Here is a 21426-nt window from a genome sequence, read left to right on the forward strand (position 1 = left end):
TGAATACACCCTTCACAGCAGAGATTTCATCATAATGTTTAAGATAACATCACCGAAGACTAATCATTCTGACACAATAAAAAAGGTGGTTCTACAAAATCATATTCGCCACAAGAAATATTGGACTTCTGGAACTTTTACTTTAGGGTGTGCTCAGTTTTTCTTTACCAGTGGTTTATCTACTAATGGCTATATTTTGAGTTTTTTTGAGGGGAAAACACATTTACACTGCTCTATAAGTTTTACACAGACTATATTTTATTGGGTCAAAGTGTTATTTAGAGTAATTCAGGTAAACATTATGATAAAATACTTGCAGGAATGTGAGAGGTGTACTCCGCATGAAGAACATTTTGTGCATTTTAAAGTCAATGAAGACCGGTGCATTTTTCGAACAAAATCAAAAAGCTAGATCTATGACCAATGTGTTTCCTTTTATTATTTTCTGTACTATTCTAATAATTTTAAATGACAAATGTATTGTCATTCTAACATGTGAAACACGCGACAAAATCAACATTTGTCGCTGGTACTGTGACTTAAAATAGTGTGATAATGTGTTTTCATTGTAATTGATACCATGGTGGTCTAGTGGTGAGAATTTGGTTCTCTCTCTGCTGCAACATGGGCTGGATTTATTTTTTCACCCATCAGAAATATTAGGTCCATGTATAAAAGATACATTAATCGCATGCTAGAGTTTGACTTTGAAGGACCCTTGAGATATGTTTAAATTGAACAACATCCCAATTTTTCTTTTGCAATCCCGACTTTATATGTTTAATATGCCTTTTTTAAATCTTGAAAATCTACCAAGCTTCATTGTGCGGTATCAAAGGAGCACCTACTTTGTACTGGCCCTAGTGAAAATAAATGTATTAATTTCGAATAACTTTAGCTTTTGGTATGACTCAACCTGGGATTAAGCATATGATCTTTCAGTAGCTACCACAAGGTCACTAAGCTGATTTAGTTTTGTGAACTGTATTCCATTTACTGTTTAGAAATTAAAAAGAGTTAGGATTACTTGTATTTCTGTACCAATATTAATATGTATTATAGGGCAGTGCTTCTCAATTGGTCAGACTTCAAGTCTCACCATCCGACCCTAATTCTGAGCCGTAAATAAAATCAAGAAACATTTACACCTCTTAAAAATCATCAATGAAATGGCTGTGCTGTTTAAACCAAATGTAGTAGAAATGACGGATGCCAACTCACATTTGCAGGGCATTAATTGACCCTCTGTAATTTTATTATTTTTTCTTTATCTTTTGCCTCGGCAAAATACTGATCAAAACCACTGAGGACAGGTCTGCAACACACTTATGGATCATGACCCACCAGTTGATATCTCAGACATATCAGTATATCCTCAAAAATTGCAAGGATATTTCAGAATACTTCTGTGGTTTTCATTTAAAATGTAGTAATTAAAAGGCTTTAGTATACAAACACTTAAGGTATACTCAAATAAACTATGTTTTACTAACACAGGGAATAAAAAACACCAAACTATAAAACACCTGAGATTGTGTTATTTGCTATGTTGTACCATTAATGGTATACTTAACAAAAGTGGGCATGAGGAAATATTGAATAGGAGCAATTTGAAAAAAAAGTATTTGGAAGGGATAATTATTTTATAGAAATGTCGACTTACAACTAGTCCATTTCTGGACAGTTCATTTTGACATTATACATACAAACCAAATTGTATGCGGCATTAATTTACGAAAAATACAACAACAAAAAACTACTCTGTTCTAGACACCAATCAATAAACACACATTGATAATTGGTCAGTAACTTTCCGAAACCTTAAGATTATAAGAAATTCAAGAACCATATTTGAAAATACTTGAGAGGCCATGGCAATCTTTGAAAAATAAAACCGTTGTTATCGCTAACAAAATATCGCTACGATTGTGAATATCAGTTCTACAATTCCCACCACTCCATTTCTTTTGTGTTTTTGCATTCTTAACATCCGTTGCCACTGATTCCATTTTAGGGCAGACAATTAATAGTGACATAATTCTCAGGGATTGGTGCAATTTATCTAGAGACACACGATAATACAAATACTTTGAAGCATAACAATGTCAAACAAAAATGGAGTAAACATATTGGCACCCCATGTTGCAGCTGTAACGTTCTTAGACACCATATTCAAAAGTCAGCCTGTTTACAAGAAATCCCATAATCTCATGATTTCATGGCAGAGTGCTGCAGTAGCAAAAAGGCAGCCTTCAGCCTTCACTTCATTCATTTTATACTAAGTGGAATTGTGGCAAATATATGAAAAGAACGGGAGCGAAGCACTTTTGGCAAACTGGAGTTCAAGACGTGCAAGCGCATAAAGGAGAAGTAAGGGTTTCAGTCTGACCCCAATTTAGCACCTGCACTACTTTGTCCTTTTCTGCCTCGCTTTAAAATGAACTCGAGTCGGGCGAACAAGGATTAAGTCACTGTACATGAACATGGGGGTGAAAAGTAAAACATTAAGAAAACTAGAAAAATAAAAACATAAGCTGCTAACTTCTGCTTACCACTTTGAGAAGCAATCATCCCCTCAGCCATGGCCGTCTTTTCTCTACTCCTTCAATGCAGTTGTTCCTTGGTCTTGTTCTGTAAAAATATATCAGAGGGAACTTTGGCAAGGCTTTAAAACTGCAATGTTGATTAATAGTTTTCAAAGTGGTTCACTGTTTAGATAGCTGTTGCAAATTTAGCAAATAGTCCAAACTAAACATGTATTAGGGATTATTTCAATCCCTAATATGCTATTCGAATAAATAAACCCCCCGAAAACAATATATATATATATATATATATATATATATATATATATATATATATATATATATGAAAATACAATTATTAGATTTTGTTTAACATTAGTCAGGTAGTTGTTTGAAGTCCTACAAAACAGTGCTCAAATGTTAACCCCACAGTATAATGTATGAAGCAAAAAGTGAACTTTCTCTTACATGGCAGACACTTTATGCTCTGTCTAAGTTCACATAAATGGCACAGTTAAAAACCTAATGTCACAATAACATATCATGTGTTAACTTTCTAAATTTCCAACAAACTTTGGGGGTTTTGAGTTGATGTTCAAGATTGACTTGTTTGAAGGGTAGATTCCAACCTCAATAAAATCCTTTACATTGGTGGCCATGACCACAACTACACCTACAGAGGGGATTATTGTGGTGCCTGTTTGTCATTGTATTAAGCAGTCCTGCAGGTCTGCTTATTTATAACAATTATGAACATGAAGTAAAAAATAAATCACGCAAAATAACAAGACAATGGTTATATAGTGTATCCGAACAAGACAATCAAATCAAATTTGAATGTCCCTGAACTAACACAAACACCCATTTATTCTTACATGGGAAATATGCTAAGTGTAATTGGGAGGTGACACAGCAGTTGAGTGGCGAGCACGTCCGCACAAAGTTCTGAGGTTATGGGTTCAAATGCAGCTACCAGCCTTCCTTTGTGGATTTTGTATGTTCTCCCTGTGCTTGTTTGGGTTTCCCCCTGGAACTCCAGTTTCCTCCCATATGTCAAAAGCTTGCATGTCAGGTCAATTGGCCAGTCCAAATTTTCCCTAGGTGTGAATGAGCAAGTGAGTTGTCTGTCTCTGTATGCCCTGCAACTGGCTCGTACCAAGTTCAGGGTGTCCCATGCCAAATGCCCAGAGATAGCTCAGGATGGGTTTCAGAACCCCAGTGACTCTACCGTGGTAAGCATTGCAGATAATGGATGGATGGGATTGGAAGCTGCCAATTTTAGTAAAATTGCCAGTTTACAAGGTGGTCAATTCTGAGAAAGCGGTAGCACCAATCTGTTCCTTCGGTTTGTTGGCAGTTATTGCTGATGCAGCGTGTGTTACAGCCTCCAGGTGGCCTGCACATGTTTGGATTTTTTTCTTCCCCTATACAGAGTGCAATGCATTGCAGAAAAGGGGGGGTTGCATCTTGATGGCAGGTGGCAACTGATGCACTCATGCTTCCCTGAGAACAGAGCCAGACTTGTGGTAGGCTTGGGAGTCATTTGCCATTTTTTAGAGGCTAGAGTCGACACATTCTCGCTGATGCCTGACAAAGTAGCATCATATGCAATGAAGCCGCGCTCCAAACTGAATTATAATCACTTTTAAATTATGTTTCTGTCAGGTGCCGAAGGAACTGGCTCATCATCGATCATTTAAAGGGGAACGTATTTTGGAGAAATGACTGTTTGATAGCTTGCGGATAAATTGCCTGTCCCCCGCAGTGCCTGCTAACTCACAAATGCAAAATTAAACAACTTGTTAAATCATTTTAGCAAACTGTTTCCATATACTGCAACAAATACTATCCAGCATTTTGAAGGAAATGATGAAAAGGATGTTAGCACATATCAGCATCAGCTGCACTCAGTGTTGGGACAAACACATTACAAAGAGACAGATTTCTAGAACACAATTATTTTCCTTGGTAAGGGATACTGCAACACATTTGTGACAACATGTTGTAACTCAACGTTACACCTTGGTGCTTCAATCCGCTACATATTAAAAGCAGATAATCATTTGCAATGTCATCTGATTGCTAACTGCTCATAACTGCTCACAATCTAACATACATCCATCAATCTGCCAGCAACTATGTTTACATTTACCTACAAAGTTCAACTGAATATAGTTACACTGGCAAGCACAGAGTACGAAGGGACATATTTTATTTCTATTGGTATTCTCCCTACGCTATATATTGTATTTAAAACTATAAAATAACATACTGAACTCAAGGGGTTAATTTGCAATGCACATATTTGGTTGTGTGCCACCAACAGCGAAAAGTAGGCGGAACATGGGCAAGAGACGTGGCTTACACAGGAACCACATAATCAATGGGAGGAAAGTGAACATATACTTGGCGGTAAAAGTTTGGTGAGTTTTGATATTTTATTCATGTAATTTCTTTTGCAATTCACACTGTCTGGGCAAACAAGAAAACATCTTGCACAGTACCCAAAATGGAGAAGGAAATCTTGAAATGATTGGAAGCCCAGGGCCAAAATGGATTTATTTTATTATATTGCTATTTTAAATAAGTTTAAGTTTAATAAATTCAGATTTACATGCTACGTTTGGGTATCAGAAACCAGATAGCTTATATATTTTTTTTAATGAAGTGAGCTAGTAACTGTACCTGTTTCCTTTTTTTTTCAGTGGTGTGCTCAACACAGGCTGTCACGTAGGTAGCCAGGTACAGTATGTAGGTCGGTATATATAGTAAGTAATGGATGGATGGGTGGATGGATTGATTGAAGGATAAGCAAAACTTGATACATAGAAGCTGTATAATGACAGTCAAAGCCAAAAGGTAAAAATAGCTATAAAACTTGATCCTTGACAGAAGGAGGCCATTAAAGTTTATTTTGTTGAGAGCCACGGGAACCATTTTTAACTGTGAAAAGATTGGCTTAACAGGCTTCCTTTAAGACTAAGTGTTTTCTGTTATATGTAAATGACAGCAATCTAACAAGGTGTGTGCAGAAACATAAAGAGGTTATTTTTCAAGTCGGATTGTCAAATGGCTTTCCGCTACCTATGAATATCCGGGAGGACAAAAAAGGGGGATTATGAATTCAGCTAAATGACTCCTTCAAATGCATCCCATCAATATTCCGTGGTCATTGTGAGGAGTCGGCTCCAGGCTTTAACGAGAGGATCCGGCAGATAAATGAGGACTACCAAAAAAAAAAAAAAGATGGACCACCATTGTCCTTGAACTCTTAACGGTGTGCTAATAGCACGCCGTGTCAAAAGTAATTTCAACAAGAGCGTCCCGGCTCGGACGTGCCACGTCCTCTCTCTGTCTTTGGAACAGGAAGCAGATAGCTGTCTCACTCTTATCATCAAATTACCAAGTCGGTCACGCCTTTTTGCATAATCACCATGCGCTTGTGTTTTATCCTGCGGCTTGGATGAAGGAAGTCATTATGAGACACAGAGAAAAGGAGCAGGATAGTGGAATAGCCTTTGTGCAGTGTGGAGGACACTTTTTTGGGAGGGAGGAGTGACTGTAGAGCAGTGGTTCTCAACTGGTCTGACCTCAGGAACCACCATTTCACCCTAGTGGAAAGCTGTGACCCAAACAAGACAAAACAATTCCACTTCTCAAATGTGTCAAATAGAAAAATAATACAGTTTAAAAAAAGCAAACAACCAAAATGACCAGCCAAAGCATACAACTTCAAGTACCATACTGTATACACTCACATACAAGTCTATATCACATACTGTATAATCGACCCCCTAAACACTTCATAGTTTACGGATCCCTAAACAGCAAGGGTTGTCGGGGCACCAATACGTACGCAACTCTGGACACCTTTCTTTGTTGACCCCCTATAACTGCTTTAAAATAGCCACATACAAAAAGAAATGTAAAATGTTAATGAATCATGTGCATACACATCAATAATGATTTGATTATGTACGTTAGTTAATTCAGATTAATATGAGGCTAAAAAGCTAAAAATATAACATTTTTTCAACATGTACTATACTTTCCAGTAGCACTTTAATGGCCAACAAAACATACCACATTTTGGTGTTTTGCAATAATTTCCTTTTTTGACTCAATTGTTGTCACTGTCTGTCACTATCTTTATTTATGGGCAGACAAAGGAAGTAAAGCCAACAAAATCACAATAAAATGACATGTGAACCCTTCAAATGCACCGAAGAGGGTCATCATTGCTATTTTCTGTTAAGGAGTGTATTTGACCTTCAATTTGTCTTCTTAACATTATTTTGCCAAAGCAAATGCCCACAACCCAAAGGAAACAGGTTTGTCACCCACTTTTGGGTCCCGACCCACCAGTTGAGAAATAAACTCTGCTGTGGAGTATAGGTATTAACCCAAAGTCACTCTGACAAAAGTTGTTCTGCCCTGTTAAATGATGTGGCATATACAATGTTTTTCTGTGTGTCAACATATTGTCTTCATTTTTATTACAAATCATATACATTATCATTGCAATCATTTCTGCAATACAAATTCCAAGTATAATGGTTTAAGATTTTTTTTTACTCCAATGGAAGGTCGGGTGACAAAAAAATAACAGATGCTCGCAGATATTGTAAAAATTAAAACCTTACAATAACCCCAATAATATGTAATATGGTTGGCTTGGTGAATGACTAGATAGCACATATGTATCACAATACAGGGGTCCTGGGTTAAATTCCAGCAATCACCCTTCCTGTGGGGCAGCACAGCGGGACAGTGGTTAGCACGTGTGCGGCACAATTCTAAGGTCGTGGGTTCAAACCCAGCTACCTTACTGTGCGGAGTTTGTATGTTCTCCCAGTGCTTGCGTGGGTTTCCTCCCGGCACTCCGGTTTCCTCCCACATTCCAAAGACATGCATTTCAGGTGAATTGGCCAGTCCAAATTGTCCCTAGAGGTGACTCAGCGAGTGAGTTGTCTGTTCCCGTGTGCCCTGCGATTGGCTGGCAATCAGTTCGGGTGTCCCCTGCCCACTGCCTGGAGATGGCTGGGATGGGCTACCCCCCTGCGACCCTAATAAGGATAAGCGGTACAGCTGATGAGATGAGACCCTTCCTGTGTGGGATTTCCTGTTCTCCCCATGCCTAAATGTTTTTGTTTTTTTTCCCCAGGAATCTCTTTCAACGTTTCAAAAACTTGCAAGCAGGTTAATTGATGTGTCCCATTCGTCCCAAAGAATGTATGCGCGAGTGAATGCTTGTCTCTCTGTGCCTTGAAATTGGCTGGTAACCCATTCACCTTCCTTTGAATATGGCATTGGAAAGTAAAATTGTTAATCTATAAGACATTTTGTACACCCTCGGGATATAATTGAATCAATTTCATGCCACAGAGGTTTTAAAACTCAAATAAGAGATTTACAAAAGACAGTGGGATCTTTAATTGTTTTTGTATTCTTGTCAGACAAGAACAGAGCTCAACTCGACTTAGAGACAATTATACTGGAACAAAGAAGGAGAGCAGACAAGAACAAACTACAGATGAGGTTTACCAGTAAGCAGAAGACAAGACCTACTTGAATATTTGATGATACAATACTATAAAAGAAAAACATGATTAGACATGACTAAAATCATGATATTATAAACTCCAAACATCTATCTAGATATTTTTCTTACAAAAAAATCTTTCTTGAGACCGGACCGGAAGAATGGCCCAGAAGACTTCCCCAGGGACAAGAAAGATCTCACATTTTTCTTTGAGAGAATGACCCAAAGACAACTCACGAGACTAAACCCATGTACAGACCAGACCAGATAAGACACAGGGCAGAAGAATTGAACTGTAAATATCGTAAAAACAGTAATTATCACTTATACTTGAGGAAATCCTACCTTACCGTAAGACAATATTAGCAAAAAAGACAGATAGACTAGATCAGAAGAAGAAAGCAGACAAGAAAGTACTATGCTCAAAAAAATTATAAGGTGTAAATTATATCACATTACAGAGATGGCACCAAAAATAATGTTTACTTATGCATTTGTTTACAGTGCAATGACTTGCAAACCATCTATAAATGATGATTACAACCAGTTTAGCCGCCCCGCTGGACATTTTTTTTTGTTTTTTCGAGATTATGAATAAATCCACATGAATGCATCTTCACAGTAAATAAAGTCATTACGCCCGGGGACGTGGAAATGCCACATCACATTAAGGAGAAAATTAAACAGGGCCTTCGAAAGTTAATGTGTGCTATTAAATCACGTTCATCACTCCTACGCATCAAGCAGGTGTCACATGTCACCACTGAAGCAAGGCGCTTCCTGTCTCTTAACCTTTTACGAGTCTAATGAACACATTAGGCCGCCTCGTATGATCCACACAAGCTGTTATTAAGTTAATATGTTGCACTTTTTTGCAGAGTAAAACACTGATTAAATAGTCTTTAATACACTTTGACAGGAGATTTGTGGCTGTGTACAGAATAAACAATTATATCACACAGTACAATGGCACTCAACACTCAAAACGGAGCACAATGAATGCAGACTCGGGACAAAACGTACCACATTCATTTGTATTTCACACATATTTAATATTATAATGATTATTATATTTATTCTAAAGAATAACTCAAAGTTTGGATGCGTATTTTACATACAATTTTGAAGTGTTACCATATTATGAGAGCGTCAAACTCTAACCACTGGACCAAAAGTGATATAGAATGGTGTTTCACAACTGGTGGGTCATAGTTAAGTGGGTCGCAGGGGTTTGTCTTGGCAAATCAATGCTAAAAATAAAAATAAAAATGCCACAGGAGATGGCGATATAACCCTGTTCGATATTTAAGCCAGGAAAGGACAGTACTCGTGGTCGGGAACACATGAGGTCGGAAACCGGGACGGGCGAGTAGACGTGGTAAGGATCAAAAACGGGTCAAAGCCAGGGGATAGACAGGAGCAAAAAACAGGGTCAGGGTCGAAAAAGGCCTGCCCAGTGTTAACTGAGGTACGCAGACGGAATGAAAACAGGGGATGGATAGCACTGGGTTTAAATAGGGACAGTCCTGAAACCAGACCATTTGAGAACCACTGATTTATATTCAGATTCAGATTCAGATTTACTTTGTCATTTGTGTACACGTGTATACAAAACGAAACCCGCACAGTTTCCTTGAGCGTCAGCCGGGATAGATAAGATTAACCATGTCTTCGTCAGAATTTTAGCGCAGCAGTTCGTCATCTCGCGGTTCAATGTTACTCCCAGTTGTAAATGGTCCAGTTTATTGTCCAGAGAGCGAACGTTGGAGAGGAAAATGGATGGGAGAGGCGTTTTGAAGGGTTTAGCCTTAGCCTTTAGCCTAGCGGTTAGCCCGGCCCGACAACCTCGCTTCTTCCTCCAGTCACGCTGCTCTCTTGCCACTCTGCTTCGCTGCTTTGTAGGCCGCTGGGTCTTGTTGACATAGCAGTCCGTGGCTAATGAACACTCTCGCAATGAAAAGGCATTGGACTTGATCTTATCATTACACTACCCGGAGTCACATTACCAAAAACAAGAGTTGATTCCATTAAGCATTTAAAATTATACAATGATATTAAATTTGACAATTTCAATATTTCATTTACAATGCTGGGGATATAAAATAATTTATGGTCATTGTAGCATGAGAACCACAGGACAGCATTAACATTTGTCTCTGGTACTGTGACTAAATATAATGTGATAATGTGATAGTCTACTGCTTTTTTATATGTCATCTATACCACTTGTGGTCTTGTGGAGAGAATTACATGTTAGCGCCACAACCCTAGCTCTATTCCCCTCGCATCCAACCACAATATTTGAGCTGAGAAAAAATTCCCACATTTTAATCAGTTTTCAGAAGAAAAAAAATGTTGTGCATTTTATACACGGGTGCATGTTAGACACAAATAAGGGATTGTCAAAAAGAAAAAAAAAAGTACCTTTGTGGTTATTTGGGGGTTTCTAGCAATTATCATAATAACATCAAATTAACATTACTTTAGTGCTTGAGCACTCCCCAAAATGGGCCAGATCCGCCCATGGTCAGGCACAAAGCCAGGGGAAAAAAGTCCAAAATCCGGCGGCTTTTGGGTATAATAAGAAGCAGATTACGCCCACTAAATTTAAATGCGGGCTTATCTGCCTTGTTTGTGTTGAGGCTTTTTTCAGCCTAGAAGGTTTTAAATAATTGTTAAAACTGCAACACTTGTTTAAAAAAGTCTAAAGTATTTTTTTTCCCACCGCATGAATCTTTGACAGTTCATTTAAAGTTTACCACCTGCATTTATCAGTGTTTCTTGCTAAAATGTTTCCTCTGATTTTTTTCAATGACTTTAAACGCCTTTTACAACAAACTTTCTCTAACATATGAGGCCTGTGTGCCGAGGATTTATGAACCCTGCCTTATAGCAATGTTGTACCAGGGAAACAAATGAGTGGGGAAAAATAACGTCAAAATGGGTGGAAAAAAGAAGTCCGATCGCAAAGTTTGAATCTACAACTTTCCAGGGTTCAGTTTAAATGCTTGTGATGTCCATCCATTATCTGCACCGCTTATCGTCAGTAGGGTCGCAGGGGTGCTGGAGCCTATCCCAGCTATCTTCGGGCAGTGGGCAGGGGACACCATGAAGTGGTTGCCAGGCAGTCACAGGGCACACAGAGAGAGGAAACTCACTTGCTCATTCATACCTAGGGACAATTTGGAATGGCCAATTAACCTAAAATGCATGTTTTTGGAATGTGGGAGGAAACTAGAGTGCCCGGAGGAAACCCACCCAAGCACGGGGGGGTCATGCAAACTCCGCACAGGAAGACTAGTAGCTGTAGTTGATCGCATGACCTCAGAACTGTGCCGTGGGCATGCTAACAACTCAGTCGCCGCGCCGCCCTTGCTTGTGATGTAATTCACATAACATGTTTTTAGTCTTTGAGCAGACTCTACATTAAGAAAATGGAACATAAACCCACATTTTTCCTCTTTGATCCATTGGGATTCCATTACAAAGACACATAGTGTGTTCTGCAGCATAACATTATGCATACTTCAGATGGTGCTATAAATAGAGCGCGTCCGCCCCTACCAAGGAGAACACTTCTCGATTTGTTGCCCTCAGCCTCCAGCTACTATATTGCTATGGCGGGCCTATTGCTGCTCCTAGCACATTGTGTGGCATATCAATAATAAAAAGACGCTCGCACATTCTTATTAGACCCTCCTGACAATTGTTGCGATGAAACTAATGAAATGTAAAAAAACATAAAGTGTAGTGATCATCATTCTGATCATTCAGACAAATTGCAGGCTAGTCCATTCGTCCGCTAGCCTCCTTCGATCTACCCGCCAGCTCACCGCCTGTAGAGATGGCGATGAAATATGGACGGCAGCAAATTGAGATTCATCAGACAACGCCTTCCTCGCTGGCTGAAATCTATATTCAATTCTACAGCATCTGTCATGGCGGCAGCGGGCGGGTTGAGGCATGCTGGGGTTGAGAATCACTTGTAAAAAAGAAAAAAGAAATAGTAAAAGAAAGCCGCCTTGTCCTTCAGGTTACCCCTTCTCCTGCAAATTCACAGGAGAGTTCATTTAATCCCTTGTGCATTTACCATATTTAACTCGTCTTGAAAACCTGAGAGTTTCAATGTTCAGAAAGTTTTTTTTTAAACTGTATTTGTTTATTTTACACTGAATGACCCTAAGTCTACTGTAGCATAGGGATGCATCTATGCCATGAATTCTGCACTGCAGAATGCAACTGATTAAGAGCTGCACGCTCAAATTTGAAATGAAACTCAATATTGTCTTTACAGGCACACCTGATTTAAGGCTTAACCAGCCACAACAATGAACACATTCATAACAATTTTGTTATGATTTGCTGAAGAATCAAACACAAAAAAGCAGGAACCATGTCAATTTGCTCAAAAATATTGTATTTAGGAACAAAATCATCAACAAAGTAACAATTGGTCAATCAGCAAGGCACACAACTGTTCCAAAAAAAAAAAGGAAAAAAAAAAAACAACTTACAAACCAGGATTTCCGTCAATATTATTGCATCATGCAACGACTCAAGATAGCAATTACAAAAACGTACACATATTTATGACTGTGTTGGAAAATAAAAGGCGAATAATGGTCTTGTCATGTAAGATGGAAGCCCTATATTTCTAGACGACAGTGCTGGGGCAAGTATACGCAGAGAATAGTGCCAGATTGCAAAATAGATGCAACAAGTCATCTTTCAGAGTTTTTGTCATCGGGGGTTAATGCGGCAACTGACCAATTTGCATTTGCTTGTTATGATTCCTCGAGATTTCCATCATGCACGTGCATTTTTGGCTCTGATATGAATACACAATGTCGGGATTTTTATTGGCTAACCAATATCTCATCTCATCTCATTACCTGCACCGCTTATCCTCAGCAGGGTCGCGGGTGTGCTGGAGCCCATCCCAGCAATCATCGGGCAGTGGGCAGGGGACACCCTGAACTGGTTGCCAGCCAATCGCAGGGCACGCAGGGACAGACAACTCGCTCGCTCATTCACACCTAGGGACAATTTAGACCGGCAAATCCTCCTGAAATGCATGTCTTTGGAAATTGGGAGGAAACCGGAGTGCCCGGAGGAAACCCACGCAGGCTCGGGGAGGACATACAAACTCCGAAAAGGAAGTCCGGTAGCTGGATTCGAACCCACACAGGAGGTTCCGAAGACCTTAAAACTGTGCCGCACACGCGCTAACCACTGCGCCGCCGTGCTGCCGGCGAACCAATATGACAATCGTGATTTAAATCGGTCACTATTGGCTGAAGATGTTTAAAGCCAAATCAGGTCATGTCCTTTTTCTTAATACATACATTAATAGACTATGGCAGGCTAAGGACCATGGGAAAAAAGGTTGTGATTGGTCGGTAGAGGTGTCAATCAAAAGGTCAGAGGCTAAGGGCCATGTTGGAAATCATCTCACAGGTTTGTTTACTTTTAAAAGGGCATTATAGGGAGGAACAGACAGATTACAACAAGTAACATCGAACGATATAGAGATGTTTTTATGCAGATTTATTTTTTATCTGTCAGTGTTATTGTGTGTTTTGGAGTAAATATTTCACACAGTTGGATTCACTGGACTGTCCTGAATATAACAAGACCATATATGCGGGGATTTGTTTCGTCAGCTGACTATCAGAACACGTTATTGCTGAGCTATGCCAGCTTCTTAGTTATCGAGTATCTTGTTTCAGACTGATGGTGTTATGCTTTCTAATTATATGTGGCGTGACATATTTCATTGACTGGTGACATTGTACAGACTTATATTTGCTCGGTACCTTTTGGAATCATCAGGCTGGCTGAATGTTAAGTGGTTAAACATATTTATTTGGATTTGGAGGGGGGATGACGGGGTATTGTTATCCTAAAACATGGTTTCGAAAAACTGTATTTGTATTGAGGTATAGACAAGGAATAGTCACTGGAAAGACACAACAATGCATTGCCGTTTTTTACATATATAGAACAAGATAATTATTTTCTTTTTTAGAGTAGTAGTTCAAGTCGAGATACTCTTATATTCAATAGTGTGTTTACCTACTTTGTCTCAAGAGGAAAATATGATTTTACAGTGCTTCAAATCAATAGGTAAGAAATTATTTTAAGCCATTCCATTACAATGGAAATTAGTCCATTTACTGATGTCACAAGAATGCTGTAGCGTTGTCTCATGTGGTCGTCTGAAGTCTAAAGTGATATTCAAAGTCAGTTTTCCTTGCATGTTAAATAATTGAAGCCCTCTGCACAATAAGAGCTGATTTAATCAAGCAAACGTTCCAAAGATTAATGTCACGCTCAAAGCGAAGACTCGTATCTCATGGGATGAGACATGTGTGCTTGCTGCTGGTTTGTTAGCCAAATAAATGAAGCTTAACGCGCGGCAGCAATGTGCAGTGAAACAACATGCATTTTTATGTCAGTCCACGCAATTGTGCATCTGCTTTTGTTTAAATGCGGAATGGCTTTTCATCAGTTGCTTTGCTTGCCATCAAAAATGCATAATGGCACCAGTAAAGCTCTTTATGAGTCCGCGCTGAGCAATGAGGTGGGACAAACACACGCATGCGCACAAACATCATCTTGTCCCTTCCTACTCTTTCCCATTCAGAATGAAAGCGTGTAATGTAAAAATAATCGATGAAAAAGTCACATTATGCGTACACTCAACTTGTGTCCTTATGTTTTATGTTGCTTACATGCAGGCAATAGTCGGACTAAAATTAAACTTATGCCAACAGAGCAATGCAAAGCCAAACAAAGCGCCAGGATATTAAAGCCCGAGCCTAACCAATTCCCTTGATTTGTAAGACCAGAAAAAGGCCAACATTTCATATTTTATTTGCGAGGACTTGGGATTTGGAGAGGGGATTGATGAAAACACATTTAGGCCTATCTTTTAGAATTAATAGTTTAACAAGACTGTAAAAACATGTAAATACTTTATATCTTTGTGTCTGCAGAAGTTACATTAATAAATGGTTTCCCATCATTGACGAAAATATTTTAAGGCCACCCATTATATCTGACGGGTTGGAAATTGGGGCATAAACCACAGACGCTGTATGTACTTAGGAAACTAGCTCGGCACTTTAAAAGAGAAAGAGAGGCAGAGAGACAATTAATAACAATGATGGGAGGATAAAAAAAGGGCAGTGAAAGACATTCCTGCCCGACCTGAACTTATAGATTTACATTTTAGGTTTGACCCTTTTGGTTTAAATCCGACTAACAATAGTCAAGTTAAGTCACATTTATATGTTAAGCCTCTCTTAATAGTGCGTGTAAACAGTCACCATTAATTTAAACCTGGCAGATGCAGATTCACTTTTTAGTCTCAAGGTAACTAAGGTCTGAACACAATTTGTGCTGTTTTTATGTTTTGGAGTTGTCAAATAAATTAATTTATCAATGCATGTTTTGTTATAATATGAATAACCGATATTTTATGTTGACAATATCTGTGTAGTATTTGCCCTCATGTAGGTTTTAGATCAAGGGATGGTGTCCTAATAGTCTGTGGTTTGCAAAAATCTGTGGTCTGTGCAGCCCTTTGAGACTCTTGATTAAGGGCTATACAAATAAACATGACTTAACTTTTAATGGGAGAGAAAGGGCATACATGGGCACTTTTGACCTACCTATCGTCTAATTTACTAAAGAAATGCAGACTTAGTCATGAATGGTCTGTCTTTTTATTCCAAAACTGTGTTAGGTTTAATGTCTTTATCACGATACTCAAAATGATAATCTGACTCCAAATTATTGAACATAAATTTATCCTTCAAACCAATATTAACCTTAGCTTTACCTTTCCTACGCATGCTCGCTCTGTAAGAGAGAAGACCAGGAAAGAAATCAGCCGAATCACCCGAGATTTTATTCCTAACAACTGACACAAGAAGGAATTCATTTTGATCATTGACGAGAGCAAAACCCTTAAAAATGTGTCCTATTATTGATCTAAAGACCCAGCCCAAGCTCAACAACACAATGTTGGGGATCTTAAATTGTCACTAGGATAAACATGTCGGCAACATTTGATGCATATTTGAGTTCTTAAAAGCAGACAAGGCAGCCAACGTTCACCTCATCTGTTTGCTAACTTGGCTTTGATGGAGCGCTGCTGTCTTGTAGTATCTCCCTACGCTGCACTCTGACCGTAAACCAAAGCATAACATTAGGCTGTTCTCTCTTCACTGTCTTGCTCATGCTTAAATGACTCGTGCGGGATCACAGCAGGCCCCAAGGAACTGAAAAAGGTCACAGTATGGAGATGGAAGCAGTGGGGGGTTGATGGAATATAGTGTGCCTAGATAAATGTTCTCTATTCATAGAACATACAAGGATATCCCAGATAACCAACACCCCTCATGCATCTATCAATTTTATGAATTACTAATTCTGTTCAGTCCTTGAAAGTTTGAGTCCCTCCAAGCTAGCTGTGGGGAAGAGGGAGTCCACTCCCTTGTTTGGTTGCAAGTCAGTCTAAGTTAATTTACATTTGTATGCTCACCTATGGTGACTAAAAGAAGATCCCAACAACTAGCAGGTAAAGGGACTAAAAAGAGTTTCCCCCACAGGGTTTGTGGGCTCTCGTTTAAAGATCTGGGAGTGACTCTGTGTTTAACCACTCCTCCTCTGTGTTAAAAAGAGTAAGCTTAAGTCCAGTCGGAGAGCTAGATGAAGTGGCTAGGGACAAGGAGGTCTGGGCTTCCTTGACCCCAGAGAACCAGTGGAAAATTAATAAGTTAACTCATATCAATTCTTGACTGAACAAAATGTTCTGTTTTTCGTTATCGACAACTGTCAGCAATATGTTTCCCTTGACTCGCAACATTTTACATCTCCTCTTTGCGTACCCCGTATTTGCGTATCCAGGCTGAAAAGGTAGTCAAGAAGACTAATATTATTTTTTTTTGTTAAGTTATAGTTATGGATTGCTTTTTCAGTCTTGGAGACAAACCTTGTCTGGCACTTGTCAATTTACACCTACTGTCAACCCAGCTGTCAGTCACAATTGTGACACATGGGGACTGAGTGACAGCTAATTCAATCATTTGACCAGTTTAAAAATAGAAGTGAAAATAGAAAAGTGGTGACATTGTCAACCATGAGTGTGCGGATGGAATGGAGAGATAATAATAGTACACAGTGCCTGTAGCAGAAATACGAGTATTGAAGAGGGTTCATATTCGCTTATTTTTTTTAAAATAAATGTATAAAATTGAAGTTCAGTAAAGAGAGGCAACAACAAACACTAATATCTTCTGTATCAGGTCCTCAACACATAACGCCCACACGTGAGCCAGGATCAACAAAAACCTGAGTCTAAAATTAACCCAAAAAATATGTTTCCAGAACCATTTATAGAACTAATATATCCAACCAAACATCTAAGACCTTGACATTGGTTTTGTGAAGTACAAAATATAATTTTATGAAAACAGAATGGAGTGATTGACAATGGCTTGACCTTTAGCAATCACATGAAGACCGTAACAAGATTCTATAATCTTAGACACCGTAAAGGTTTCAATATTTCATGCCTAGACAAATTCTACGGAAAGGCCTCTACACCTTCATCTTCACTGGGGTGTACTCCTAAAACATTTTTCTTATAATAAATAAGTAAGTAGGCTCATTTAAAATGACACATCTTTACCCAAGATTAATACGGGTATGGGTGGAAGAATTAGTGCAGGACCAAGAACCAAAGGAAAACACCTTTGGAGGAGCAAATAATTAAGGCCAGGGCCTCAAAATCCAATGAAAAGCGTTAACTCTATTCCGATGCACTCTCAAATTGTGTTCAACGTACAGGGAGAAAGCACTCATGTGATTATTACAACAAAACATCAAATTGACTGGAACAAGCCAATGCCATAGAAATTAAAATTGACAGAACAATTTAACAGCGATCAAGTCAATAGATAGAGCACTGTGCCGTCAGTCAACACATAATAAAACACACCACCTCCTTTATTTACGCTAAAGACCACCAAGCCAAGCGTCCATAAATGTCTGCTATACGCTACGCTGCTTTTATTTGGCAGCAAATGATGCCGTAAGGTTAACGCTGATTTAATAAGCACTTTGTTTGTCACTTGGCAAAAGATTTAAATACGATTTTACTGAGGAAAGTGATGTGAAGTTTGTTTGTTGGAAAACTGGTCCTGAAAGTTAAGTTCAAAAAGAGTCATTTAAAATGGTGACGTATAATCAAATTACATTTCCCAAAAGGATAAAGTACACACAATTTATTGCTTACAAAAAACTCTGTTTGAGACCATTAAAATAAACGGAGGAATAAGAACGAATAAATAACACCAAAGTGATGCATAGAAACAACACGAAAAAATAAAAAGCGCGGATATCCTTTTACGTTAGCACATAATTATTGTATGGATTAAAAGGTCGATGTGCTTATGAACACGGTTTAATGTACTTGATTGAGGAAAACAGGAGTCAATGTAACTCAGTAGATTTACCCCCGCACTCATAGGGTCTATAGCTAAATTACTCCACATGCAAAAATCCCAGATGTTTAAAATAACGGTTTTAAAGTTGTATTTTACCCATTTTGGTCAAAAGGGTTTATTTTGGTATTTCAACCATTCATTAACGGCTCCGGTTTGATCTGAAATTTAATAGAAAATATTACATTTGTTTATTAAATCATATTCAACTATAAATACATCAAGATAACAGCCTGGTGGTGGATTATCGGTTAGGTATTTGCTACCAACCAATCAGTGTTCATTGTGAGCTTCAGGAAAAAGCCTTTCATGTATCATCCAGGTATAACAATGCACATGTCAGAATTAGCTCACACAAGCATCACCCGGCTATCCCAGGAGATCTTTTTCGGTTCGGAAAGGAAGCCATGGCTTGAGTTGATGCATGATACCCATCAAAAGGCAGTGGAAACAGGAGTACAGATAAAATGCCCTCAGAGGACCTGTATTTTACATAGACTATTAACATGGACTAGCAAGCATGAAAAAAAATAATAATAACACAGCAGTAGCTTTAGGCAACTTTCAACTTGTTTGTTGTCTATACTCACTGTAAAAATCAGACTATACGGCAGAACCAGAACAGATACAGGACCCAATCGCGTGACGTTCTCACACAAGCCTTTATTTTACGGGACATGGGGAGTCATGCACGTTAGGCACCCGGTCTGGCGTGGAAAGACGAGAAGCCAGAGACCGACGAGATCGATAACAAATCAGGATAACGAAAATAAACAGGAGAGACTAGACGGGAACAAAAAACAAAGTAACTAACAAACAGGACAAAAAGAGACGGAAACAAAATGGAACCCAAAATTAAACAGTACAAAAATAAACGGGAACAATACCGGACTGGAGATATCACAGTGAAATAGGAGTCAGAACCAATGTCTTGTGGGGAAACCGTGACACACACGCGGGGCCAATTGGGCGGCATGGCAACCATGGCACTATTAGCCGCAGCTTTTTCCCGATCTTTCAACCCTGTGGGTTATGCAATGGTGCGGACAATTTATGGATTTGTTTCGAATGGCCGCCAGAGGCACCCGAGCAGTGAAGATAGGACTGAGACACCTGGTATATGTGTTGAGGAAGACACAACTTTAATGTGACTTTGCGCTTTGTCCATGAATAAAACCAAAAAAAGTAGAAACTCGAACAGATTACGAGAAGCAACTTTTAACAATTTTTTTTAAAGGTAGATTAATATCAATCGGTTGGCATTGATGTGTGTATAGGAATAAATATGTTACAAGGTCTGATTGAATGGATTGTCCTTGATATAAGAAAGCCATTTTCACAGGTATTCAAATAACTTGAAAACGGGCAGAGGACGTAATGGGTGAGTTACGCCAGCTAAATAGTTTTCTGGTATCTTGTTTCAGACCGATCGTGATGTTTCTCTGATGAGTATATTTTGAAATGGTCATCATACCTTGAATCCCAATAGTTTAAGCTTTTGGTTTAACATATTTCAGCGACTGTTGGAATTGTACAGACTAATAAGTGATTATCAAAAGTCCGGCAGCCCACAGACAGCTTGTCAAGTGGGATAGACCATTTACGGGTTAAGGTACCGTATATGATGGAAACTATTTCTGTGTATTGTCTGTCTTTGCTATTATCTCATGTTCCATTGTTGGCACGTGTGACCTATAGTCAGGTGTGTCTTATGCATGTAAAAAATATAGTTCCATGAAAAATGTATTTGGTGCGGCTTTCATTCAGTTGTGCCTTATGGTCCGAATTTGACGGTACATTTAGTCATCTAACTTGCCACCAGCGCTAGTATTTAATCTATTACACTTTGGCAGACAATGTTCACTTGCTAGGATAATAGTGTGCCTCTATTTTAAATAATTATTTATATCCATTAAGTACCACTATTAAGGCTAAGCATTGGTTTCCAACTCAGCAAATAGTATTTTTTCTAAGAATCTCCGTGTATCTATATTGTGTGTGTGTGTGTGTGTGTGTGTGCGTGTGTGTGTGAGTGTGTGTACACGCGCATGTGTGTGTGGGTTTTTTGTATTTATGCTCTTCAGTATGAATATTCTTGGGGCTTAGGCAAGGTATTTGAAACTTCTGTCTGCCTCAAGTAGTCAGGAAACTAGCAAGGTGCTTTGCTGCTTAGGGGCCGGTCACACAGACATTTGCGGCTGAATCACGGCCAGAAATTTCTGCCTTTGAGGCGGACGCCATTGGACGCACTAAAATCGCCATTCAGACGAGATACAGCGGTGCTTAACACGCAGTCAAAAATTCGCGCGCAGGTGGCAGCGCGAAATTATTTGGCACTACTCAAATATTCAGAGCGCGGGCACACAGCCTTTCACAAGCGTACTGAGGCTGAACCACGGCCAGAAATTTCTGACTGTGAAGCAGATGCTGTTGAGCGCTGTTGGACGTTTAGAGACCGCCATATAGACGAGATAGAGCAGTGCTTTACTCGCGGTCGGAAATTTTCACGTGGTTGGCCGCGTTCAAAACTTTTGAGCTGCTCAAAAGTTTGAGCACGTGTTAAACCGCGTGCCGCACACGCGGTCAACACGAGGAAATGACGCGGAAATGACGCGCAAACGACGTGCTCTGGCCGCGGCCAGGGCGTGCTTACACATGGGTAGGACGGGAAATTTCAGCGGGTAATCGTGGGTGGAGCATGGTAATAGCATGTTTTGCGCCTGTATCGCGGTGTTATTACGTGAAATTAGCGTGTTACGCGCGTGACAGTCAAACGCCTTTCTCCGCGTATAAACAGCGCGAATGCCGAGCATCAGTTGTGCTCGTGACGTCAAGGGGGTGAACA

General features: G+C 39.3%; 1 protein-coding gene across 2 annotated transcripts in view; it reads right to left on the reverse strand.

Moving 5' to 3' along the window:
* The window catches only part of LOC148359354 (leucine-rich repeat and immunoglobulin-like domain-containing nogo receptor-interacting protein 2), a 316496-nt gene that overhangs the window by 129533 nt on the left and 165537 nt on the right, over nucleotides 1–21426 (reverse strand). For both annotated transcript variants that reach the window (XM_088344583.1, XM_088344585.1), the window contains exon 4: nucleotides 2553–2631. The gene's annotated coding sequence lies outside the window, so the exon portion shown is untranslated. The remainder of the gene's footprint in view (nucleotides 1–2552; nucleotides 2632–21426) is intronic.

Source organism: Urocampus carinirostris, chromosome 9, assembly GCF_059441175.1.
Source record: "Urocampus carinirostris isolate Australia breed hairy pipefish chromosome 9, RoL_Ucar_1.0, whole genome shotgun sequence".
NCBI lineage: Eukaryota > Metazoa > Chordata > Actinopteri > Syngnathiformes > Syngnathidae > Urocampus > Urocampus carinirostris.